Here is a 14,480-nt window from a genome sequence, read left to right as displayed (position 1 = left end):
CCAGAAGAGTTGAAGCTGTTATAGCTGCAAAGGGTGGGCCAACTCAATATTGAACCCTACGGACTAAGACTTGGATGCCATTAAAGTTCATGTGCGTGTAAAGGCGGATGTCCCAATACTTTTGACCATATAGTATATGTATCTGTTGGTCAAGCAGTGCTTTAGGATGTCACCCAACAGTGCCTTGGGATAAAGGTTTCCCAAGTAGAAAGTCTATCTGCGTATACAGTACATTGGATAAAGCGATACAATGTGTATCCCCTAGCAGACTGTGCAATATGATATACAATTGCCTAACAGTCAGTAAATTGAGATATATATATTTTTTCTGAAAGAAGTCTTTTGTAATAAATGTATATTTGGCAAGATATATTTTAGAATATTTATGTGTATGGCAGACAATGCTTTAAAATATAAGCAGGCATCTAAAGCTTCAGGCTGCATATCAGTTATCCTATCAATAAATCACCAGGATACCTACCTCTTGGGTAGGCAGTACATTAGCAGAGATATTGCACAAGTAAGCAGTATATTACTATACGTGTCTACCTGAAATTACAGTTTATCAAAGTAGTGCTTTAGAATAAACTGTACATCAGGATATATATGTTACTGCTAGATATGTGTATATCTTTGTATAGCACACCTTACTGTTTTATACACATTTTCTTGTTAGGTAAAGGCTTCCAACGTACAGTATATGTATTTGCCTGGCAGGCATTCCATCAAAATAATAAAAACAGTATTAAATCCAAGACCAAAAATGTGAAATATTGCAGTTTATCAATCATTAGATGTGATAGCTGAATTTGTTTATTTTAAGGCTTTTTAGAATGTTTGTTCCCTCCATTTTCCGTGATCTGGCCAGTAACACACCTCCTGTATTGGAGTGCCCCCACACTGGATGAAGACGCACAGGGGTACCTTTGGACAGCAGCATTGTTAGCTTGGAGGAGGAGGGTTGTTAGAGGTACTATCAGATTTAGATGCACTAACAAATTGAAGCCAAATTCCAGCTAATACTTAATAAGTAGTTACAACAGTTGTTTTTTTTCTTTTGGGACAAAGGTTTAACCACTTGCCGACCGCTTACAGTATATTTACTGCGGCAGTCTGGCGCTCCTGGGCAAACCGACGTAGTACTACGTCGCTCGCCCAGAAGCCTGTAGGGGGCGAGTGCACGCCGCCGGAGGCGCGCTCCCACCCCCGCTCATTCACGGGCATCCCCACGCGTGTGACCGGCGGCTCCGATGTCCGCCGTCCACTCGCATTCCCGCTCAGGAGAGGGAGAAAGGCAGACGGCTGATGTAAACACAGCCGTCTGTCATTCTCCCTGATGTAAAGGCAGAGACTATACGATCCTGCTATGTAGGATTGTATGTCTCTGTGGTTACATCATTAGCCACGCCCCACCATAGTTATAAACACGCCCCTAGGGATACATTTAAACCACTGATCACCAATAAAGTTAACCCCTTCCCTGCCAGTGTCATTTTGACAGTAACAGTGCATATTTATAGCACTGATTACTGTAGTAATGTCACTGGTACCCCCAAAAGTGTCAAAAATGTCATTCAAGGGTCCGATCTGTCCGCCGCAATGTTGCAGTCCCGCAAAAAAAAAAAAAAACCGCAGATCGCCGCCATTACTCGTTAAAAAAAGAAACAATAAAAATGACATAAATCTTTCCCGTAGTTAGTAAACGCAATAACTTTTGCGCAAACCAATCAAAATACGCTTATTGCGATTTTCTTTACCAAAAATATGTAGCAGAAAAAAAAATGGCCTAAAGTGTTAAAAAATGTGGATTTTTACATTTTTATGGGGGGGGGGGGGGGGGGAATTCATATAAAAAAATGTGAAAAATATTGTTATTTTTTTTAAAATTGTCGCTCTTTTTTTGTTTATAGCGAAAAAAATAAAAATCGCACAGGTGATCAAATACCACCAAAAGAAAGCTCTGTTTGTGGGAAAAAAAGATCGTCAATTTCGTTTAGGTACAGCGTTGCACAACCACGCAATTGGCCGTTAAATTCACGCAGTGCCGAATCGCAAAATAGGCCCTGGTCTTTGAGCAGCCAAATCCTCCGGGGCTTAAGTGGTTAAGATGATAATTGTAAACACCCCTGTCAGTAGTAAATGGTTTGTCTGAATCTTGTAACTGCTACATGATAGCTTGTTCTTTTGGAAAACAACTGACTTACTAGGCAGATCACCAGGAGAAAACCAGGGAAAGAAAACCTAACAAAAAAAAGAAAACTAATGCAGCTACCACATTTAAGAATTAGTAAACTGCAATATAATAAATGTTTGCTTTTGGGTTTAGCACCGCTTTAAAGCTGAGCTAAACTCCTTGATACTTACCTTTCCTTAAATGGTCCGATGTCCCTCGACCAGCACTGGCATATTCTACACAAAGTCTTCCAGGCGCCGGGCTCTGGCCATCTTTATTGGCTGGCACAGGATGATGCCACTCCTCTGCATGTGCATTAGTGCAGTTATACCGCTATACAAGCACTGTGCCACAGAGTACTGCAAGCAGACAGGTAGGTTTCTCTTATTGCAGAAATAATATTGCATGCCTTCTGTAATAAAGATGCGAACTAAGAGAGAAAGCGGCCACACACCACAAAAGAGCTTGAATGAAGTGATTTCTCGATTACTGACACATGTCCAAGTACAAGATACAATGAGGAAAATGTAGACGCGTTTCACACAGACTCAGCGTGCTTGTTCACTACAAAGTAGACATCAAAGAACCATTGTTTAAGTACACACCCCATAGGGCTCACACCCATAATCAATTGGTTGCCTGATTGTCTCTACATTGTCTCTACATTGACACATACAAACTTTTATAGTAAAAACATCAATGTGTACATACAATTAAATACAGACATATAAAAAAAGAAAAGAAAAGAAAAAAAAGAGAACACAAGAAAAAAAACAGTATCTCAAATTAAAAATGACCGGACCGTAAGAGAGAAAATGCATGTGGCAGTATGCTAAATATACGTGAAAACCTTTATATTGCATAGTAACAGGTAACAAAAAAATTTGTGTTCCCCTCTGCTTCCACTTCCAGCAATGTCTCCTCTCTCCTTCCATGAGGACCACTTGGGGATCACTGTGGTACTATGCAAAATCTAACTAGTATCAGCAACACTGGTAAAGAGCAGCATAAACAGTGAAAGGTATAAACTGCAATGAAAGTTTCACTGTAACCCTCAGCAACAAATGATCAAAAGTGTCCCATAGTGAACTCTGTGTATATACCCCCAAGTGTAGGTACAGTATCTGACAAAAGTGAGTACACCCCTCACATTTTTGTAAATATTTTATTCTATCTTTTCATGTAGCAACACTGAAGAAATAACACGTTGCTACAATGTAAAGTAGTGAGTGCACAGCTTGTATAACAGTGTCAATTTGCTGTCCCCTCAAAATAACTTAACACACAGCCATTAATTTCTAAACCACTGGCAACAAAAACAAGTACGCCCCTAAGTGAAAATGTCCAAATTGGGCCCAAAGTGTGAATATTTTGTGTGGCGACCATACTTTTCCAGCACTGCTCTAACTCCCTGGTCATGGAGTTCACCAGAGCTTTACAGGTTGCCACTGGAGTCCTCTTCCACACCTCCATGACAACATCACGAAGTTGGTGGAAGATAGAGATATTGCGCTCCTCCACCTTCCGTTTGAGGATGCCCCACAGATGCTCAATAAGGTTTAGGTCTGGAGACATGCTTGGCCAATCCATCACTTTTACCCTCAGCTTCTTTAGCAAGGCAGTGGTCATATTGGAGATGTGTTTGGGGTTGTTATCATGTTGGAATATTGTCCTGCGGCCCAGTGTCTGAAGGGAGGGGATCATGCTCTGCTTCAGTATGTCACAGTACATGTGTAATGTTCTGGTACCTTTGGTACCCTAATTCCACTTTTCCTAAGTGTATGCGCCCCACCATTCTCTTTTGGTAAGGTGCGCATACACCTTTAAGACCGATGCTGTCATCACTGAGCGCCGCTGGAGCGGCTATTTCAACCTCCGGCGGTCTCACTCACATGTTCGTTCAACGCCGCATAATCTGCCTTGAAGCTCTCATGCTTGCAAGCATACCTCGCTATCGGAACCACGCTGCTGATCCCTGTATCCCGCTACCGGATCATCCGCTCTTGCCGAACCTCTCCTCTACTACATTGCTACTAGTGATAAGTACCCCACAGGGGAAACCTCTATAACCTTCATACTAAAGCTTACACTATCTAGCTCTGCATACTAAGGACTATTACTACATCTGCATTATCTAAGATTGCTAGCTCTTGAGCCTAATACCATCTGCTCTTGCACTGGGTTGGTCTATCCTGTATGTTCACCTGCTACTCTATCATCTGCTACCATACATGATTGCTTAACCTATCTGCATCCCATCTGCTACTATCTTACTTTCAAGAACATTCCTTTCAAGTGTCTGTTACATAGTTACATAGTTAGTAAGGTTGAAAAAAGACATCAGTCCATCCAGTTCAACCTATGCATCCAGTTCAACCTATGAATGCGTGTGTGTGTTTGCTTTTAATCGTACATAGTATACCCCTGTATGTTGTGGTCTTTAAGGTGTCCATCTACTAGTTTCTTGAAACTATCGATGCTCCCCGCTGATACGACTGCCTGTGGAAGAGAATTCCACATCCTTACTGCTCTTACAGTGAAGAACCCCTTACGCACTTTAAGGTTAAACCGCCTTTCCTCTAGTTTTAGTGAGTGGCCACGTGTCTTATTGTACCTCCTTTCTCTGAATAGTTTGTTCCTTATGCTCGGGTCACCAGTACAGTATTTGTACATTGATATCATATCCCCCCTCAATCGTCTTTTCTCCAGAGAGAAAAGGTTCAGTGCTTGTAGTCTTTCCTCATAGCTGATGTCCTCCATTCCCCTAATTATTTTTGTTGCCCTTCTCTGGACTTTCTCCAGTTCTAGCACATCCTTCCTGAGGACCGGTGCCCAGAACTGGACAGCATACTCCAGATGTGGCCGGACCAGAGTCTTGTAGAGTGGGAGAATAATCTCTTTATTTCTGGAGTGAATCCCCTTTTTTATACATCTCAGTATTCTGTTGGCTTTGCTTGCGGCGGCTTGGCATTGCATGCCACTGCCAAGCCTGTTGTCTACCAGTACCCCCAAGTCCTTTTCCATCCTAGACTCACCCAGAGGTTCCCCCCCTAGTGAGTAGCTTGCTTTCTGGTTTCTGGCACCCAGGTGCATTACTTTACATTTATCAACATTAAACCTCATCTGCCATGTAGTTGCCCACCCCGTTATTTTGTTCAGGTCTGCTTGCAAGATTTCCACATCCTGCATAGAAGATATTGGCATGCCTAATTTAGTATCATCTGCAAATACTGAGATTGTACTAGATATCCCCTCCTCTAGATCATTTATGAATAAATTAAACAGGATTGGTCCCAGGACAGAACCCAGGGGGGACCCCACTTTCCACACCCGCCCAATCCGAGTACTCCCCATTAATCACCACCCTCTGTACTCTCCCCTGGAGCCAGTTCTCTATCCAGGTACTCACCTTATGGTCCATACCTACCTTCCTTAGTTTGTACAGTAATCGTTTGTGGGGAACGGTGTCAAAGGCCTTTGCAAAGTCCAGATACACCACATCCACAGGCTTACCTTTATCTAGGTGGCTGCTCACTTCATCGTAGAAGGTTAATAGATTGGTTTGGCAAGAACGATTTTTCATGAATCCATGCTGATTACTACTTATAATACCAGTTTCATTACTAAAGTCTTGTATGTGGTCCCTTAACATCCCCTCCAAAATTTTGCAGACTACTGATGTTAGGCTGACCGGCCTATAGTTACCCGGGATATATCTCGGCCCCTTCTTAAATATTGGTACCACGTTGGCTTTTTTCCAATCAGCTGGCACCATACCCGTCTGTAAACTATCCTTAAAGATCAAGAATAATGGTCTGGCAATCACCTGGCTGAGCTCTTTAAGAACCCTCGGGTGCAAGCCATCCGGTCCCGGGGATTTATTTATGTTAAGTTTCTCTAGTTTAGCTCTAAGTCTATCTTCTGTTAACCATGGCGGCACTTTCTGAGGTGTATTTTTGGCCTTACAAGCTGGGTTCGTGTAGCCCCCCGATTCTTTTGTGAAGACTGAAGAGAAGAAATTATTTAACACTTCCGCCTTTTCTCTGTCCTCAGTGGCCATATTTCCCTTATCATCTTTTACGGGGCCAATGTGTTCTGGCCTCGCTTTCTTACTGTTTATATACTTAAAGAACTTCTTAGGGTTCTTTTTACTCTCCTCCGCTATATGTCTCTCGTGTTCTATTTTAGCCGCCCTGATTTCGTCTTTACATTTCTTATTACACTCTTTGTAATGCTTAAATGCTGCCAATGACCCCTCATTCTTGTATTTTTTGAAGGCCTTTTCTTTAGCACTAATATACATTTTTATGTTGGAGTTTAGCCATCCAGGGTTTATTTTTGCTCTTTTAAATTTATTTCCCTTTGGAATGCACTGGCCAATCCCCCTGTTTAGTATGCTCTTGAAGCACTCCCATTTTTCCTGTCATCTACCATCTCTACCCAACCTGTCTCTTCAGCCTATCATCACTATATTACTATACATATAAGTCAGTCTAGGAACATCTTATTGAGTGTGTGTATCTACTTGCTGAATTGAGACTATCCACACATGATGAGTCTTGGGAGTTGGGATTGGTGTCTCAGCGTTTCTCTACATGACTACTGAAGTGGAATATTTCTGCAGCTGTAAATCCACATTATACATAAAACGCAGGAGCGTTACAGATTGAACTAACCTCAAATGGATTCAGCAGAAATAACCACTCAGATGACACAATTAAAACAGCAAGTAACTGCGTTAATACACACACTTGCTGAATTAAGAGAAGAAAATCAGGCTCAGACGCAGCAGGTAACCAGACTGACACAACTTACCACTGCTCAGTCCCCTGAACCCAAAATAAATCCTCCTTTGGTATTTACAGGCGATCGCAAAAAATTTCGCGAATTTAAAAACGCATGTGAGTTACTTTTCTTGCTAAAACCCCGTACCTACCTTACTGATCACATTAAGGTTTGTACTATTATTTCTTACCTAACAGGCTATCCTCGGGCCTGGGCAGACTCTCTTTTTGAGAAAAACGATCAGCTTCTCAAATCCTATACCTTATTTCTAGCAGAACTTACTAGCCTATATGATGATCCCAATAGGCAGAGTACTGCCGATCTTCAATTAAGGTCCTTGAAACAAGGTAGGAGACCTGTGGAAGACTTTGTCGCAGAATTCAAGAGATGGACCCTTGATTCAGAATGGAATGATGCATCTCTGAAAACTCAATTTAGGCTTGGCCTATCAGAGGCCGTTATAGAAGAGCTCGCCCGAGCGGATCTGCCAAAAACCCTGGATGCATTGATACAACTCAGTATCACCATAGATAGAAGACTACGAGAAAGAAAGGCTGAAAAAATGGGAATGCCATTATCCAGTTCTTCTCGGATTTCGGCCGATGACCCCACTCCTATGGAGGTAGGAACCATACGCCCACCTCTATCAACTATGGAAAGAGCCAGAAGACGATCTGGTAATCTCTGCTTGTACTGTGCATCCCCGGATCACAAGATAAACGTCTGTCCCCTAGTCTACAAAAAGAAGGGTAAGTGTTCACATGTCCTCCTAGGGGGATTGACAACTTCAATTACTAACCCTTACCTTTTTGTTTGCTTAACATTACAGTGGGACCAGAACAGGATTACTACTAAGGCCATGATTGACACAGGATCTTGTGGAAATTATATTGACATACGTTTTGCTGCTTTAAATAAAGTCCCTATTATTTCTAAACCTAAACCTGTCTCAGTGAGTCTTATTAACGGTGTTCCTTTATCCTCTGGTCCGATCACTGATCAGACACAGGCACTCCTAGTCACTACTAACGGGTCTCATATGGAGACCACTACCTTCGATCTAATACCTTCACCCCACTTTCCCATTGTTTTGGGACTTCCCTGGTTACACACACATCAACCAACCATAGATTGGAAGGAACGGACCCTGGCCTTCCTCTCTTGCTATTGCGAGGGTACGTGTAACCTCCCGTCTTCCGGGAAGATCCTGTCTGTGGTGACAGATGAGATTGCACCACTATGTTATCAGGATCTCTCTGAGGTTTTTCTTGAGAAAAATGCTCAAGCACTACCTCCCCATCGAGACTATGATTGTAGTATTGATCTACTCCCAAATAGCAAATTGCCGTTCGGTCATGTTTATCCTCTTTCACAGGATGAACTTTCCCATCTCAAAGAATATTTGGATGAGAATTTGAAAAAAGGTTTTATTAGACCTTCCACTTCTTCCACAGCAGCAGGACTCTTTTTTGTCCGCAATAAGGACTCAAGTCTCAGGCCTATCATCGACTATAGGCAATTGAATGCTATTACAATAAAAGATCGCTATCCTCTACCGCTTATCCCTGAACTCATTGAGCAGGTGCGTGGAGCTACCTATTTTTCAAAATTGGACCTGAAAGGGGCATACAATCTCATTCGAATCCGTGATGGACACGAGTGGAAGACTGCATTCAGAACCAGATACAGATTGTTCGAATATCTTGTAATGCCATTCGGGCTATGCAACGCCCCTGCAGCCTTTCAACGATTTATAAACAATATTTTCAGAGACTTACTAGATGTCTGTGTTGTGGTATATCTGGACGATATACTTATATATTCACGATCCTTGTCTGAACACATAAGACATGTAAGACTAGTATTATCGAGATTGCTTGCACACAACCTATACGTGAAACTGAAAAAATGCTTGTTTCATAAAGAAGAGGTACTGTTTCTAGGCTACATCATATCCAAAACAGGAATCAAGATGGACATGAGTAAGATATCCTGAATTCAGGATTGGCCTACACCAACCACCCGCAAGGCGCTACAGCGATTCCTTGGATTTTCTAATTTCTACAGGAAATTCATCAGGAACTTCTCTGCCATTGTGAGACCCCTCACACAGCTCACTAGCATTAAGAGACCATTCAAATGGTCAGATGAAGCAAATAAAGCTTTTCACCTGTTAAAGACAAGGTTTACTTCTGCTCCCATACTACGCCATCCAGACCCATCCCTCCAATACATTCTGGAAGTAGATGCGTCAAACATGGCAGTAGGAGCAATACTCTCCCAACGACCAACTAACACTTCACCACTCCATCCAGTCACCTTCTTTTCTAAATCCTTAAGCAGTCCAGAGGTAAATTACCCCGTGGGTGAAAAGGAACTGCTTGCTATAAAATTGGCTCTGGAGAATTGGCGACATCTACTCGAAGGCACCCGATTACCAATACTTATATACACGGACCATAAAAATCTTCAATATCTTCAGACTAACAAAACTCTCTCTCACCGACAGGTACGATGGTCACTATTCTTTCTAAGGTTTAACTTCCTAGTGACCTACACACCTGCAGATAAGAACAAAAAGGCGGTTGCACTATCACGACTAACTGAAGAAAACTACTTCGAAATCCCTTCCGTTCCTATAATACCTCACAAGCGTATTATTGGAGTTGTCCGTTCTTTGAAAGGAAGAGGTTTTGCATGGTATAAGTTTAGATTCACCCCCACCACAACTAAATACCGATGCAGAAGGCTTCCTCTACTACAACGACAAACTTTACATACCACCTACCATGCGCACCAAGATCTTGGAATTATCGCATGATGTGCCTATGGCAGGACATATGGGTATGACAAAGACTCTTAATCTGATTACCAGACAATTCTGGTGGCCTGACATGAAAACATCTATACAAAAATTTGTCTCTTCATGCAATGTCTGTGCCAGGTCCAAAATTGACACTACGAGACCATCCGGTCTACTATGCAGTCTACCAATACCCCAAACTCCATGGGAAGTTGTGTCCTTGGACTTTATAGTAGAACTACCTCCTTCCAAAGGATTTAATACCATCTTGGTGTCAGTGGACCATCTGACAAAGATGGCACATTTCATTGCTATTCGCAGACTACCTTCGTCCAAACAAACGGCAGAACTCCTGATGAAACATGTCTTTAAGTTACATGGTATCCCAAAAACTCTTCTGTCTGACCGTGGATCACAATTTATTTCCAAGTTCTGGCAAGAACTATGTCACATACTACGAATTGAGCGGAAGCTCACTTCTCCTTACCATCCGCAGACCAACGGACAGACTGAAAGAGTCAACCAATGCATCGAGCAATATTTACGTTGTTACACTTCTTACCAACAGGATGATTGGGTGGATCTTCTCCCTCTGGCAGAATTTGCCTACAACAACGCAACCCACAGTACGACCAAGCAGAGTCCGTTCTACTTGAACTATGGGTTTCATCCCTCTATTCTTCCACCACGCATCCTTCCTTCAAATAACCCAGTAGCCTCAGACTATCTTACCCAAATAAAGGACTCTCTGGGTTTGCTTAATACTACCATTGCACACGCTCATAGTCAACAAAAGAAGTACTATGATCTTCGCAGAAGACCTTCTCCTCAGTATGCTATTGGGGACCTCGTTTGGCTCTCAACAAAAAATTTAAGACTGAAAATCCCTAGCAAAAAGCTTGGACCTCTCTTCTTGGGACCTTTCCCAATCAAGAAACTTATTGGAAAAGCTGCAGTACAGCTTACATTGCCAATAGACCTCAAAATACATCCCATTTTCCATGTGTCGCTACTGAAGCCCCATGTTCCTGACCAAGGAATAAGGCCTACTATCCCACTTCCTCCTCCTGTACAAGTTGAAGGTGGAGAAGAATATGAGATAAAAGAGATTCTGGATTCTCGTATCCACAGAAGAAAACTTCAATACTTAGTTCGATGGAAGAACTATGGGCCCCAAGACGACACCTGGCTAAACACCTCTGACATACATGCCCCTAGATTAATCCGCAACTTTCATGCGAAGTACCCAGACAAACCAGCTCCAGAGGCCTTCAGGAGCCGGCCTTAAGGGGGGGGTACTGTAATGTTCTGGTACCTTTGGTACCCTAATTCCACTTTTCCTAAGTGGATGCGCCCCACCATTCTCTTTTGGTAAGGTGCGCATACACCTTTAAGACCGATGCTGTCATCACTGAGCGCCGCTGGAGCGGCTAGTTCAACCTCCGGCGGTCTCACTCACATGTTCGTTCAACGCCGCATAATCTGCCTTGAAGCTCTCATGCTTGCAAGCATACCTCGCTATCGGAACCACGCTGCTGATCCCTGTATCCCGCTACCGGATCATCCGTTCTTGCCGAACCTCTCCTCTACTACATTGCTACTAGTGATAAGTACCCCACAGGGGAAACCTCTATAACCTTCATACTAAAGCTTACACTATCTAGCTCTGCATACTAAGGACTATTACTACATCTGCATTAACTAAGATTGCTAGCTCTTGAGCCTAATACCATCTGCTCTTGCACTGGGTTGGTCTATCCTGTATGTTCACCTGCTACTCTATCATCTGCTACCATACATGATTGCTTAACCTATCTGCATCCCATCTGCTACTATCTTACTTTCAAGAACATTCCTTTCAAGTGTCTGTCATCTACCATCTCTATCCAACCTGTCTCTTCAGCCTATCATCACTATATTACTATACATATAAGTCACTCTAGGAACATCTTATTGAGTGTGTGTATCTACTTGCTGAATTGAGACTATCCACACATGATGAGTCTTGGGAGTTGGGATTGGTGTCTCAGCGTTTCTCTACATGACTACTGAAGTGGAATATTTCTGCAGCTGTAAATCCACATTATACATAAAACGCAGGAGCGTTACAACATGTTGGCATTCATGGTTCCCTCAATGAACTGTAGCTCCCTAGTGACAGAAGCACTCATGCAGCCCCAGACCATGACACTCCTGCCACCATGCTTGACTGTAGGCAAGACACACTTGTCTTTGTACTCCTCACCTCATTGCCACCAGACACGCTTGACACCATATGAATCAAAGAAGTTTATCTTGGTCTCATCAGGACACAGGACATGGTTCCAGTAATGCTTGTCTTCAGCAAACTGTTTGCGGGCTTTCTTGTTCATCATCTTTAGAAAAGGCTTCCTTCTGGGATGACAGCAATGTAGACCAATATGATGCAGTGTGCAGCGTATGGTCTGAGCAATGCTGGCAGCACTTATACGTCTATTTCCCAAAAACAACCTCTGGATATGACGCTGAGCACGTGCACTCAACTTCTTTGGTCAACCATGGTGAGGCATGTTCTGAGTGGAACCTGTCCTGTTAAACCGCTGTATGGTCTTGGCCACTGTGCTGCAGCTCAGTTTTAGAGTCTTGGCAATCTTCTTATAGCCTAGGCCATCTTTAATTAGAGCAACAATTCTTTTTTTCAGATCTTCAGAGAGTTCTTTGCCATGAGGTGCCATGTTGAAATTCCAGTAACCAGTATGAGAGAGTGAGAGCGATAACACCAAATTTAACACACCTGCTCCCCATTCAAACGTGAGACCCTGTAACACTAACGAGTCGCATGACAACAGGGAGAGAAAATGGCTAATTGGGCCCAATTAGGACATTTTCACTTAGGGGTGTACTCACTTTTGTTGCCAGCAGTTAGACCTTAACCACTTTAGGACCGGGCCTTTTTCTGACACTTGTTGTTTACAGGTTTAATCAGTTTCTTTTGCTAGAAAATTACTTATAACCCCCAAACAGTATATATAGATTTTTTTAGAAAAAACCCTAGAGAATAAAATGGAGATTGTTGCAATATTTTTTATCAAACCGTACTGTAGCAGTCTTACAAACACAATTTTTTGGGAAAAAAATTAGTTTTTTTAATTACAAAATAAGAAAACAGTAAATTTAGCCCAATTTGTTTCTATAATGTGAAAGAAAATGTTACGTTGAGTAAATAGATACACAACATGTCATGCTTCAAAATTGCACACGCTCGTGGAATGGGAACAAACATTGGTACTTCAAAATCCCCATAGGCGACACTGTAAAAATTTCTACAGGTTACCAGTTTAAAGTTACAGAGGAGGTCTAGGGCTCAAATTATTGCTCTCGCTCTAATAATTGTGGCAATGAAGAGAACAAGTTGGTTGGTATTTTGAGACCAGGTTAGTGATGTAGCTGGGCGCCAAGTTATGGATGGCTTTGTAAGTTATGGTTAGTAACTTGAATTTAATTTGTTGGTTGAGTGGCAGCCAATGGAGGAATTGACAAAGAGGGGTAGCAGACACAGCGGTTTGCAAGGTGGATTAGCCTGGCAGCAGTGTTCATGATGGACTGAAGGGGGGATAGCCTTTTTAAAGGTAAGCCAATGAGAATGGAGTTGCAGTAATTGAGACGAGCGATGACCAGGGAGTGGATTAGAAGCTTTGTGGTATCATTGGTTGGAAAGGGGCGTATCTTAAAGATGTTGTGGAGGTTGAGGCGGCAAGCTTTGGACAGTGACTGGATGTGTGGCCGAAAGGATAGTTCAGAGTCCAGAATTTATACCTAGGCATGGGTGGACGGGTTGATAGTTGCACCATTGATGTTGACAGAAAAATCAGGGGAAGAGGAAATATCATGAGCTCGGTTTTGGATAGGTTGAGTTTGAGGAAGTGATGCAACATCCAGGCTGATATGTGTGTTAGTAACCCGGTGATGTGTGAGTAGACTGATGGAAAGAGGTAAGGGGTGGATAGATAGATTTGGGTGTCATAAGCGTAGAGGTGATATTGAAAGCCATGGGAGGCAATCAGCTGACTCAGGAAGGAGGTGTAGATTGAGAAAAGGAGCGGACCAAGAACAAAACATTGGGGGAACCTGACAGAGAAAGGAAGAGGAGAGGAGGTAGTAGAGTTGTAAGTAGCAGTGGAGGTGTGTTGGGATAGGTAGGATGAGAACCAGTGAAGAGTACAGTCACGGAGGCCAAGGGAGTGGAGTTTTTTGAGGAGGAAGGGGTGATCCACTGTGTCAAAGGCAGCAGCGAGGTCCAGGAGGAGTAGTAGAGAATAGTGTTCATTAGTGTTTGCTGTTAGTAGGTCTTTTGTAGACCAATCGTTCAAGGAGTTTGGAGGAGAAGGGGAGTAAGGAGATGGGGCATATATTGCGAAGATTGGTGGGGTCCAGTGAGGGCTTTTTAAGGATGGGAGTGACTAGCGCATGTTTTAGAGAATTAGGGGAGATGCCAGAAGAGAGGGAGAGGTTGACGATGTGAGTTAGAGAGCTTAGAATAGAGTCAGAGGGTGAGGGAGCAGGATCCAGGGGGCAGGTGGTTAGATGGGTTTTAGATAAAAGTCCAGCAACCTCATTAATACTAGCAGGGTGGAACGAGGGAAGTAATGATTGTACCTGTGGATATGGGTTGTTAAGTGGGGGAGGTTTCTGCACATTGGAGATCTCCTTGTGAATTATATTGATCTTATTTTTGAAGTG

Source organism: Pelophylax lessonae (genome assembly GCF_965119305.1).
Source record: "Pelophylax lessonae genome assembly, chromosome: 3".
Lineage (NCBI taxonomy): Eukaryota > Metazoa > Chordata > Amphibia > Anura > Ranidae > Pelophylax > Pelophylax lessonae.
Note: the sequence above shows the minus strand (reverse complement) of the source record.